Source organism: Amblyomma maculatum, chromosome 11 (genome assembly GCF_055883805.1).
Source record: "Amblyomma maculatum isolate TAMU_Amacu chromosome 11, ASM5588380v1, whole genome shotgun sequence".
Lineage (NCBI taxonomy): Eukaryota > Metazoa > Arthropoda > Arachnida > Ixodida > Ixodidae > Amblyomma > Amblyomma maculatum.
In genome coordinates this window covers 43,902,343-43,916,194 of record NC_139354.1, presented here as the reverse complement: position 1 = coordinate 43,916,194, position 13,852 = coordinate 43,902,343, and positions in this window count along the sequence as shown.

The following is a 13,852-nucleotide window of genomic DNA, read 5'->3' as shown; positions in this document are numbered from 1 at the left end:
ATGGTGCCCTAAGGCCTCACATGCGTATTTGTACGGCTTGGTTAAAGCAACGGTGTATGTCATCTGTCTGGTCCTTTTAACTAATCTTACGACTGTATGCTCAATATGTGATGGATAATAGGACCGTAAGTAAGAGACTATTTTGTAACGAGTAGCATGTGAATGAACGCGAGAAGACTGTTCATTCGACTGGCTCTGTGCGAGCGTATGAACAAACGTGCGCTTTGGGCAAATCTCGAAAGCATGGAATGGGTTTTGAGGTCAATTTCCAAAGGCTATCATTAAAGGCTTTTATGCAAGAGTTAATAGTGCTTGTTCGGGAATTTTCAAAAACAGTTGAAACGTTGACAGCCTCTTGCGGTTACCGGTGACGGATAGTGAAAAGTCACGACAGACAAGAAAAGCACTGTAGGAAGAACAGTAATTTTCAAGTAATTTTGCAGCTTCACAAAATATAAATTAATAAAGCACCCTATTGTAAGCGGAAGTAAAAGAAAAAGGAGTTCTTTGCTAACTTGTTGTTCAGCGTAACTTTACTGCGTTCTTTATTCACTGCGACGTTTCAACAGGGGTAGCTTTTGGCTGGGTTTTGCAACTTGGGTAGTATACCTGCTTGTCTCCGCCTTTACCTCTGCTGGTGCAGAGCGTTGAGTATGCTTTAGTGCATTCGGCAGGAGGTTGTCTGTTTGTAACCACATAATTTTCTCCCTTTGAAGGCGTTGCGGCGGGTGTGGAAGTTATGGAGTCCTTGACTCGCATTTCGCAAAGAAAGTCGTCCTCTGTAACTGAAAGTGAGAATTTCCACAATTAGAATACGCACGAGCTCCATAAATATCAGCGTGTGATTTCTCACAATAATATGCAGCCTTCAATATGCAGCGTAGAATGCGGTGTAGGAAGTCACAAGATTTTCCCGCCTGTGCTTTGAAAGAGCTGAAAATGAACGCTAACCCTTACTGGGGGACTCAGCGTAATTTTAAGGAATACTATAGCTATTGCCCAGCCTTCATTTGCAGGTGTTTAGGCTTTCGAATTTTGCCTTCCCGGCCGGCGGCGGCTGCGTTTCGATGAAAGAAAAACAAAGTGGCGTCCGTGTGCTGTGCGTTGTCAGTGCACGTTAAAGATCCCCAGGCGGTCGAAATAACTCCGGCGTCCTCCACTACGGCACCCCTTTCTGTCTTTCACTCCCTTTCCTCCCTTTTCTTACGACGAGGTTCAGGTGTCCACAGAAAAAGTGTGACATATACTGCGCATTTACCTTCCTGTGAACCAATTATTAATATTATTATAATCACATGTAGACTAAAAATTAACAACGTTAAAATAGTAAAATACAAAATTCTAAATTTACGTGACCTAGCATTAGGTAGAGTCGAAAGAATAAACAGTCAAGAGTAAAGGTTTATATACAGCTTACTCCCAAAATGTTAGCTTAATCAGAATTACGGCAAGCGTTTTGTTAATCAGGAGGCTTTAGAACACTTCTGAGCATTAACCAAATTTGGTGTTTCAGAAGACCCTGCCACCAATTTAGAGTAGATTTTAGGGAAAAATTAAGTTGGATACTACTACAATACTTGGTAATACGAAATTTTAGCGCAGCTTTTTACGTCGCAGAAAACCTGGCATCTAGGTTGTCAACGGAGTGAGAGAGAAGCACGCATCCTCTCTGTCAACGGTACACTCCGACGTCCACAGTACTTCTTAGATCTACTATATGGTCTTTGGCTGTATATTACTTCTAGTGAAATATAGATAGATTAGACACATAGATGGATGACAGACAGACAGACAGGTAAACAGGCAGAGACAGAAAGATAGGTAGAAAGGCAGATAGAAAGACAGATAGGCAGAAAGGCAGACAGACAGACAGATAGGTAGACAGGCAGAGAGACAGGTAAGTAGACAGGCAGAGAGACAGGAAGGCAGGTAAACAAGCAGAGACAGGCATACAGGCAAATAGAGAGAAAGGTAGATAGGTAAGTAGATAGAAAAATGTGTAGATAGATAGACAGACAGACAGACAGAAATATAGATAGATAGACAGACAGACAGATAGATAGAAATATAGATAGAGAGATAGACAGACAGAAAAATAGATATAAAGAAAGATAGATAGATAGAGATAGACAGACAGAAAAATAGATAGATAGGCCGATAGATAGATAGATAGATAGATTAGATAGATCGATAGATAGAGAGATAGATAGAAATATAGATATAAAGATAGACAGACAGAAAAATAGAAAGATAGATAGATAGAAATATAGAGACAAAAAACAGGTAGATAGACAGAAAAATAGATAGAAAGAAACAAAGATAGATAGACAGACAGACAGATAGATAGAAATATAGATAGATAGATAGATAGATAGATAGATAGATAGACAGACAGATAGAGAGATAGAAATATAGATAGATAGAAATATAGATAGATAGATAGATAGATAGATAGATAGATAGATAGATAGATAGATAGAAATATAGATAGACAGACAGACAGAAAAATAGAAAGAAAGAAAGATAGATAGATAGACAGAGATAGACAGGCAGAAAAATAGAAAGATAGATAGATCGATAGATAGATTAGATAGAGAGATAGATAGAAAGATAGACAGACAGACAGAAAAATAGATAGATAGATAGATAGATAGATAGATAGATAGATAGATAGATAGATAGATAGATAGATAGATAGATAGATAGATAGATAGATAGATAGATAGATATAGATAGATAGATAGATAGATAGATAGATAGATAGAAATATAGAGACAGAGAAATAGACAGAGACAAACAGGTAGATAGGCAGGTAGATAGATAGAAATATAGATAGAAAGAAACAAAGATAGAAAGATAGATAGATAGAGACAGAAAAATAGAGAGACAAACGGGTAGATAGATAGATAGATAGATAGATGGATGGATGGATGAATGGATGGATGGATGGATGGATGGATGAATAGATGGATGGGTAAAGTTCTTTTTTAACTACTGCATTTATGCAACAAACTGCATTTTGAGATATGTAGCTTACTTTTAGTATCATCCTCATTTTTCCAGAATATAGAAGCGATTAACCTGGGCGCTGCAGCTAAGTACATTTGAACACTTCTATCTGTCTGAAAAACTTTATAACAGGGAGGAAGCTTGTCTGTCATTCGAAAGCCGCGCGCCCACATTACGTACAAAGCGATGGTCAGCAGTTAATGCCTCTCCACAGCGTACGGGCTTCGTGGCCTTAATTCCTGTTCTCGTTTCGAATGAAGCGGTAAGCAGTTTCGAGCAGTGCGGCGCTAGCAGGCCAGAGAAGGCCGCGTGGCACAAGTGTCTGGAAGTGAAGGTTTGAAAAGTATCACTGTGCGCAAAAAGCAGGCCTGCGATCTTGGAATCACGGGAGACATCGCCAAGCCTTGTTGAGCCGCAACGAACAGGGTAATCCGGTTTCGAACTTCTAGGAACAGAGCGCTAAGCAGGCTGCCTGCGTACTGTTAATCATCATCATAGTCAGCCTGACTATACCCCCTACAAGGCGAAGGTGTCTTCCATGTTCCTCCAATTAACCCAGTCCTGTGCTAGCTGCATCCACTTGACCCCAACGAACTTCTTAACCTCAACCGCCCACATAACTTTCTACCCTACCTTACCCTAAGCAACCATCGGTTATCCTCTCCGCACTACATGTCCTGCCCATGCCCATTTCTTCTCGATTTCCAGAAATCAAGAAGATTTTAACTGTTAATGGTCAGCTACAAATATGTATTGGCGACTGGGTGCCGTTCTGTAATATATCAGACCTGAACTATTAGAAATTAGTTTGCCAATCAGATACAATTTGTGGCATATGTTCTGTTTCTGACGTCTAATAATTAAATATTACTGTACCAAAAGCGATATCATTTACCTCAATTTTCAATGGGTTCCTATGCCAACTGATCCAGACTTCGCGCTCGGCCATCTTCGATATAAAAATCATGGCTTATTGTGTTACTATGGCGAACATTATCCAAGCTTGTTTTTGGCTAAAAAAAACGAAGTGTCTAAAGGTACGTCCGACGTATCCATTCGATTCTCGTAAAGATACGGCGGACGTCGATATACAGGCTCATGGCTATATGCACGTCGAACGCGGCCACATTCCGCTTGCTATGCGTGAATGAATCTTATCCTCTATGATATCAGCTAGCCGCGACTCTCGATGAGGTGCTACGAAGAGTGCATCCGTTCTAACATAGATCACGGTCTTCACTTAGGGTTGTGTACGGCAAGCATCGCTGTCACGCACATAGCTGCATGCGATGCTACGTACTGCACCAGCTCCACCAGCTGGCATCGAGATACGCACATTCACGAGCAGCTTTCGCTTCGCACTAAACTATCACCTCGATCTGCCCGTAATGCGAGCGAGCTATTCTTAGCATTTACGCTGTCTTAGGTCCTGCATCGACCTCCGAAGATCTAGCGCCGGCACAACACACACACACCTCGCCGTGCAGAACATTCGGCAGTCCGAAGTATGTATGTGAAATGGCATTATGCTCGTTCCTCACATGCAGACCGAGGAAACAGGATGTTTCTAGCTAAATTCTTCGTTTAAATTCTACCTCAGAGCCATGGCACAAGACATGCCGAATCTACTAGAGGCCTGCGCTGCTACTGCGGCGAGCTGCACATCGACTCGTCGAGGCGAAGACCTACTGTACCGCACCGCAAGAGTACACAACCGGAAAGCCGGAAGCGCGAATGATCCGAATTCTCTGTGAACAGCAATGTTATTTGGTATTTAGGGGAAGACTAGACCAAAGTGCTTAGCCTGCATCTTTTTCTTGTCGTTGTGTACATGTAGTTTAAACCCCCGCATGCTCGAGGTTAGCGTGATCCGACTGAACGGCCGCGCAGCTTTGAAACGATCGGGATCGATATGCATGCATCGCCGGACTTAGGTACGCGGTAGAAAATGTGCGCTGCACATTTCGTTGCAGAAGCTGAATCTTGGAATTTTGCAGAGTGTGCCATGCAAGTGATCGTTGCTACAACCACGCATCCATGTTCCAACGGCTGGCCTACCCCGAGGCGCATAAATGTTCAACCGTGTGGACGTATCAATGATCGAAGAGAGGACAGATTTTCACAATATTGGGCGCGAAATCGATAGCTACCAGTGCTCAGTGTTAGAGAAATTCTGCCTTGATCATGCGCAATTCAGTGTTTCAGGTGTGGTCAGTAGCTATAAGTTTGAACAGTTCGCCTGTCAAGTCAGCGGCGCCATTTTCCACGCTACACCGCTGTCTTGCTAGAAAGCCTACCTAGGCGGCGTTTGACATTCAGCTGCTTTTTGTGGGTCCCGTAATTGAAAGCAACGCCTTCAGAAACGCGTTAAATGTACAAAAATGTATTCTCTTCAACAGTTTCACTCCAGGCTGTCAAAGCAGGCGGACGTTGATAAAACATTTGAGCACTCCAGTCTTTAGAAATCTGTAGAATCGCCTTCAGTTTGTAAAATTATTAGAATAGGTCACTTTCCGATCGCTGGGACATAGACCCTCATGACAGCGCTGTCACGTGATTAAGGACCACACCAGACCGAAAGCTTGTCTCATATAACATAGCTAACCAAGGTATACCTTACAGCATTGTGTTGATTTTTATGGTGCATAAGCGACTAATGCTGCCATGCACCAAGAACAAGGTTTAATGTATTTATTTTGTGTGTAATGACTAAAATGTTCTTTAGGATGTAGCTTGTTTAGGAACATTTTAGGAAACCAAAAATGCAGGAAATTTGCACGTCTCTCCTAGGACCATGCTGGGATGGAAAGGGATCTGTTGCAAAATTGTACAAAATGTTTCCTCTTATTTTGTCGACTCTGGCGCACGTGTAAGATATGGTTTATTGTTAGTTCATCTCCACACTCCTTGCATATTGGTTTGTCCTCTTTCATAAGTATGAAGCTGTGTGTGAGGTGTGGGTATGTGTTTTGTGAAGATGACCTAAAATGGCCTCCATGTTGCGTTTTTGATTACTGCAAGATTTCCATTCCTTAATGACAGGTTTGACAAGTATAGTTTGTAGTTTATTTCAATGTTTCAAAAATCCTGCCATTTCACTCTCACTTTTCTATGTACAAGCTTCTTGGTATCTTCATGCAGCATATTCACCCTCTGTAATTTAGCATTGCATCAAGGTAACCTGGTTATTTATTTTCATCACCTTTCAAGACAACTGTCCCGATTTCATAAAGTGTAGGGTTTCTGACGACAGGAACTCCTTGGAAGTCATAGAAATAAATGAGATCCACAATCATGAGCTATCTAGGGTATGCATATACATGTCCATCGCTCAGTGGAATGGTGTCAGTACGCTGTTAGAACAGGTCTTGTGGTAACAACAACCATTGTCTGAGGTCTGAAGTGGTCCTTTAATGGGCATTGAAATGCTATGTAACTACAGGTACTGATAGAACTCTTGATCATGTTATATGATGCGATCCTTGCATGCATATAGGTATACATTTCAAAATCTGCAGTGCACCACTTGACCATTTGCCTCCAGTTTGTGTGAAAATGTATTTTTCATGCATGTTAACCAGTATTTAACAGATGACCCCTGTGCACAAGCCAAAAGTGCCACGAGCCAAATGTCACGAGGCCACACGACATGGCAGGAGCTGTTAAGTCAAGCTTACAAAGTTATATTTGAAATATGTTCTGGGACGTTTCAGCTCCAATTAAGAAAGGTTGAGGCTTACAGAGGTCTATGCCAGGTTGTCTATCACCTAACAGGTCAGCCTACGACCGTATGCTAATGAGTATATCTGAGATAACAGAGACATGAATTAAGGAATTAGTAATTATGTTTGTAGCAAAGGGCATGTAAATTAATGGGAATCCACAGTGGGATCTGCAGACAAGAACCATTAACGCTGGCACACCATACCCTTACAGGTGGAGATTTGGAGTCTCCCTAATTTTTTTTCTGCTCAAAGCTTGTCATTTCCTTCGTTCTTCCAGATGAGGAAGATGTGAAAAAGATAGCATCGAAAATTCCAGAGACCATCGTTAACAAGAATGCTGATCCCAACAGCGTAAAAAGGAACTTCAGAAAAGATGGGTGACTAGTAATGCTGGCAACAGTTGAAGCTAAGTGGAAAGGCATGAAATTGAAATGGAACATATGCAGAGATATGTTGCGAGACGACCAGTCTGTGGCGTGCGACATCTGCCTCTGTTAATTTCATCAAGTGATTGGCCAAAGCAGATGGGGCTTGTGGTTTTGTGATAAGTGCAGTGTAGTAGCATAGATGCAACCTTGCCCATTAATAATTGGAGTGGAGTAAGTGCATTGTTTTGTTTTTGTAAGATGTTCATGGTTTCCATGCAAACATGAGAAATTTTTTCCTAGAGAATGTTTGCTGAAATGTGAATATAATGTGCAATAAAACTAGTGTTTTCTTGCTATTTACTTTTCCTTGTATACATTAGTTCTGTGAAGAAAACCACCGGCTAGAAGGAAATGTAATGGCATGCATTTTGATACTTGGCCCCGTTGTGCTGGCTCAGTAGTTAGAGTGCTTGGCTGCTGAACCGAAAGATGCAGATTTGGTTCCAGCCACAGCAGGGGCATTTCAATAGAGGCGAAACAATAGGCCGTCATGCACCGTGCGGTGTCAGTGCATGTAACAGAACCCCAGGTGGTCGAAATTATACCGGAGCCCTCAACTATTGTGTTCCTCATAGCCGTAGTTATTTTGGGATGCTGAACCAGATATATATCACATCATACTCTGAGTAAGATGGTATTCATGGTCAGTTAATCATACACTAAATGATCAATTTTTTTCTGCATGGTACAGCAGCTGTTGTACAATTTTACTTTAGCCTTCATGAAGAATATATCACACTGGCTCCACATGGCCTTCTGTTGACCCTCGATATGCGTCACAATCACACACCCGAGTATGTATTTGTCTAAGGGCACCTATGCATGCAAGGAAGGGACCGTTACTTTCCATTTGTCAGAACTGAAATGCACGATGCACATCATTTCTGTAATTCAACTGCCTGCTATTTGAACTGTCCAGCATTGATGCAAGTTTCAAAGAACTGCAATTAGCAAATTAATCCAAGCAGGAAACCATGCCAAGAACTGCTTCGGTTTCATCTTTAACAATTGTTTGAGAACTAAAATTAGCCAAATGTTGCAAAACATAGATGAGAGGTTACAAAATCTAAAAAACAATGCAGCCTACCTGTGGCATGTAGGGTTTCACATCCTAAAGTGACATATGTAGCTGTGAAAAATACCGTAGTGGAGAGCTCCAGACTAATTTGACTGCCCGGGCTTTGTACTTTGCGTTGACATCTTGCAGGAAACAGAAGCATTTGCATTTCACCTGCACCAAAATGCGACTGCCATCACTGGCATTAAACATCACGACCTTGGGGTAAGTAGCCGAACATGCCACTAAGATGTCGCAGCGTCTACGTACATGCTATACACGTCAACCTTTCTAGCATTAAAGCTGTCACATGCATGGCAGATATTCATGTTCAGCTTTGGACTGACAAGTTTAAAAGTGTACTATTCGTTTTTGTCTAGCATGAAAAACAAAGGAAACTAAGGAAAAACGAAAAAAAAAATGAACATATGTTGAAAAAGCACTAGTCATTAACACATAAAGCATATTCGTTCCTTTATTAATGAAAGTGGCCTTCAACAATAGTACAAAGCCTGAACATTTAGGAAGGTGCTGTGCCAGGCAGCTATTTTACAGAAACCTGAACCATTTCACCTTTAGTAATGCGCATCCCGGCGGTGTGGGCTGGGCACTTATTTTTCGGTCCACTCCAACATGCGAAAACTGCATCATGTGCATTCCCATTTTCCGAGTTTTGAGCTCTGTAGTACAGGCTAACAAATTGTCGATGACTTATTTTCGTCTGATTGTTGCACAGCGCGTGTAAATAAATTACTACTGCACCTAATAAACACTGACATGCACGTGCAACATCGCCGATCATAAACGGACACACTGATGTCCGTCCGGGCATCGGCGCACTCATCACAGCACTCTTCGTAGTCTCACACAGCACTCTAGTAGGACGTAATCCGTAATCACAGCATCTCACGGTAAGCACAAACCACACCTCCAACAAACACGAATGACGCGATGCTTGGGCTAGAGACACGCCGGCGGCACCCAGCTTCGTAGAACTTGCAGCACCAAACCTCAATGCGAGCAGAAAGCGATGCGTTACGTGACGCATCTCATCACAGATGGAAGTGACGAAACTTTGAAGAATCAAAACTACATAACTACATAACGACCGTCATAGACGTTAATCCACATGATAACGAGGACCAAATGAGCGGGCGTGCGGGCCGCGGGCTGGCCGTCAACACCGCGATTACATGCGCTTGCGCTCTGGTCGTGCTTGCCACCCTGCCGCGGTCCAACTCACGTAAACCTATCATCATGCCATCACGTAGTATATCACCCATTCTAGGCACTATTCTTGCCACTGTACTATTCTTTGTAATTTCACATTTCACGCATGCAGTATGTAGTACATAATCCGCCTTTTGCGCGAGTTCTATGCGCATGCGCGAAGCCCCAGCGGCGACTGATGAAAACACACTGAGAGGCGTCGACGGCGCTTCACGTCGCCGCACTCATAGCCAACGCACGGGGGCTGGAGGCGCGGTACGTTCACAGCCTCGGTAAAACGATGCCAACCACCTGTGCCGCTTACAGCTGCCACTATCGAGGCGTGCCGGGATGCAAGACGCGTTTTGTTAGGTTTCCTTCGGCGAGCCGCGACCTGCAACGGCGTGAAGCTTGGATTAGGGCAACCAAGCGTCAAGACGTGAATGGGCGACCTTGGCAGCCGACTGCGCGAAAAACACTTCGTTACAGGTATGTATGCATCTAAAGGAAATGTGCATGATGAAAAGTATCTACCGGAGTTTGCACCAAGCCTGTAACCCACCAGTGATAGCCGCAATGAGCATTTGTTCGGGGCGTCTGATGGCGATGTATTTTGTCGTTTGTTTTCTTTATGTGCGAAGGGGCCGGGTAGCGCAGATATCACAGGTGGCTGTGTGCGCTAGACCGTAATATTTAGCATGTTTTATCGCGACCGCCGCCTGACTAAAAAGAAGAAAAAAAGGGTGTTTGTTGTGATGCACCGCCGTTAGCGAGCCGAGTGGTTGAGCTGGTCATGAGGCGCTCGCGAACGGCAGTGCATTAAAACGCCGTATTTTTTTTTTTTCTTGTTAGTGAGGTGGCAGTCACGATAAAACATGCTAAATATTACGGCCTAGCGCACACAGCCGCCTGTGATATCTAAGCTACCTAGCCCCTTCGCACATAAAGATAAGAAGGGACAAAATACATCGCCTTCAGGCCCCGCGGTGCAACTGAAGCAATCACGCACCGAAGAAATCCTCATTGCAGCTATCACTGGTGCGCTACAGCCTGGGTGAAAATTCCAGTAGGTACTTTTCATCATGCCTATTTCGCTTAGATGCATACATACTTGTAGTATCTGTTTTTGCCGCTCGGAGCATATGACGCACTTGACAGTTGCACTACGCACAGTACTTTTTTTTCTAATTAAAGGCTCGCCTTCGTGCACGCCAAAGCATCCGGACTTTGTTCCTTTAATGTACGCAATCAGATGCACTTCGTTAGGGAGCTTGATAACCGTTTGCAACGGCAAGGAAACCGCCCGGCACAATAAATGAGTCTCCCGGAGGGTTCATGCTCGTTCACTTGCAGAGTGGATCGCTCTGGACGTAGAACAGAGTTGGTTCCTGACCGAGATGCACATCCGATATGTAGGAGATTCACATGTGTCACCAAGTTGTTGATTCCGCAGAAATCGCGGCGGAGGCAGAAATGAACGTTGGAGATCCTTTCACAACAGAATGACCATTCTCTGCGCGCCGAGAACCTTTTCACCACTGCGACCACATCCGTTCTGACTCCTGAGGCCAGAAACCGGCTACAGCTCTGAATCATCCATTGCCAGAAAAATGCAGCGCGTTTCCTGCAGGTGTGCATTCCGGCCGGGACAATGCCCTTTTCACGGGGTGTGTATATGTGACTCTCTGCCGATCTTCGTGGATGAAATCCTATAGCTGCACGGTTGTAGATGACGCGAGGAGGAAGCGACGCCCATTGCACCATGCCGGCGCCGCGGTGACCGCATTGTGCTCGGTAACTCAAGACACCCCGCGCATATGCGCCGCTCAAAGTCACAGGAGACGATTCCACCTAGCTCTGCAGCATCAACAAACCCCTGGCTGCTTTGCCCTTTGAGATCCCTCTCTGCCCCCACGCTCTCCTGTCTGCCGAAAACCTGCACGCTGAGAGCGTCTCATTCTGTCACGTCGAACACGGCCCGCGCTACACGCTCTTACAATACGAAGATAGTATATGCGTACGTGCGTTATGAGTGGATTGTGAAAACGCTCTACCTTCCCCCATACTGCGTGAACATGATATGCCGCAATCTCTGTCACTAATTTCCGCCCCGAGGCCAAAAAAAGGGGGGAAGCTTTCGCTTTCTACCAGCGTTGGCGTGGCCATTTCGTATGGTGCGCTTTCGCGTCGTCTGCTACACTGCCGCTCAATGTGTTTCCCGCCCGCCCCCGCATGACGGCGCCACATCCTCGCGCAAAAGGCGGATTCTTGCACCTCGCACGTACACCTCATACCAACTACGATTTGGCTACATATGGCTACCATGTTGTTTTCAAGGGATCTAAAAACGTTGGTTGTTGCTACAATTAACTCTATGGCTACAACCACATCTGGGGATCTCGGATCCGTCCGGCTTTCCCGACGGATCCCAAGGCCCATATCGGAGAAAAATGCGTTGGGTCCGTCGGAAGAACCCTACCGATCGGGTCCGTCCGCCGTACCTCTGAAAAATATTTCCCGGATCCGTCCGTCGTATCCCGAAGAAAAACGCACCGGATCCGTCGGACGTACCTTTAAGACCATCGATCGGGTCCGTCCGACGTACCTTTAGCCACAGCCTAAAAAAAAACATTTTCCAGCCATGGCCACCTTACGTTTGCAAGCGCTAGCAAAACTTAGTCACAAATAAAAAATGAAGTTTTACGCACAGCTGAAACTTGTCTCGTACAAAGAAACGAGATTGCGCTTTCATGCACCTTGAGTGATAGACCATCTACTGACGCCACCTAAAGCTCACCGCTACCCCACCGAAGCCAAGCGGCCAAGCCTATAGTGTGTGTGTGTGTGTGTGTGTGTGTGTGTGTGTGTGTGTGTGTGTGTGTGTGTGTGTGTGTGTGTGTGTGTGTGTGTGTGTGTGTGTGTGTGTGTGTGTGTGTGTGCTGCTTCAGCTGAAAACGTGCTGTCGCGTATTGAGGCGCCGTGCATCAATAAAGTGCTTGATCTTCACGCATACCAGCCTAGCCTCTCCCAGCCGCATGGAAGCTTTTTACTAAATCTAGAAAACGCGCACGAGCAATAGATATTCCATTAATCGTTTCCGCAATAAACAACTATTTAAGCTGCCTTTATTAGCATCGAACACATGGGTGATCAGAAATGACTGCTCCCCCCCCCCCCCCCCCCCCCCGCTCCCCTCAGCTCAGCCAGCGCCGGCTGGCAAGAAAAAAAAAACGAAAAACAAGTCGCGACAGTGCTCCAGCAAGTCCCGTCTCCCCGCGTCACTTTGGAGCACCAATGGGCGGGAGCATCCAGAGAGTCCAAATGACGTCATAGGGGAGGTGTGCGCGCGGTGTACGCGGAGATGTGTCGCCAAACAAAATATAGGTTCTACTAATTCTACTCAAAGCTTGCAGATTTGACTCTACTACTCACAAAGACCACCTCTATAGATTTATTGCATCCCCTAGATTTATTACAGCCTTAGCCCACGCCCCCAAAACGCAGGATACTGAATTGGTTTTATTTTAAGGCGAAAGCCTTACTTGGCTGTTTGCGAAAACGTGTCCGCGAAACGGGGAAGCAAAACATGGAACCAAAATGTAGCGTGTGATTAAGGCGTCACATTAAGATGAGGCTGGTAGTCATGAATCTGTACCTATGTAATGACAAGTGGCATACAAATGGCCCCATTCTTTACAGCATGCTCAATTTTCTCCATGTTATACTTCCTAATATCGGCCACCTTGTGCTTATTGATTAGCTTCGACATCTCGGCCAATTCGATCTGGTCTGTTGGATTGGAAGCTTTCATACTCTGGCGTTTCTTAATCAAATCTTTCGTCTCCTTAGACAGCTTACCGGTATCTATCCTACCGCCTACTTCTACCGCGCAATCAGTAATGATATCTCTGAAATTATTGTTCCTTGCCTCTAGGGTAATGTCGCCATCCTCAGTTAGAGCTGAAAACCTATTCTGTAGCGAGATCCTGAACTCTTCTGCCCTCCCCCTCACCGCTAATTCGTTGATGGGTTTCTTTCTTACTAATCTGTTGCGTTCCTTCTTCAGATTTAGGCTAATTCGGGACCTCACCATCCTGTGGTCACTGCATCGCACTTTCCCGATTACCTCTACATCTTGCATAATGGCGGGGGTTGAACACATTATGAAGTCGATTTCATTTTTAGTCTCTCCGTTAGGACTTTTCCATGTCCATTTCCGGTTCTTCCGTTTGCTGAAGAAGGTATTCATGATTCGTAAGTTATTGCGCTCTGCAAACTCAATTCTCCCCCCTGCTATTCCTAGAACCAATGCCATAGTCACCTACTACCTTGTCTCCTGCCTGTTTTTTCCCTACCTTGGCATTGAAATCGCCCATTAGTACAGTATACTGCGTCTTTACTTTTCGCATTGCCGATTCTACATC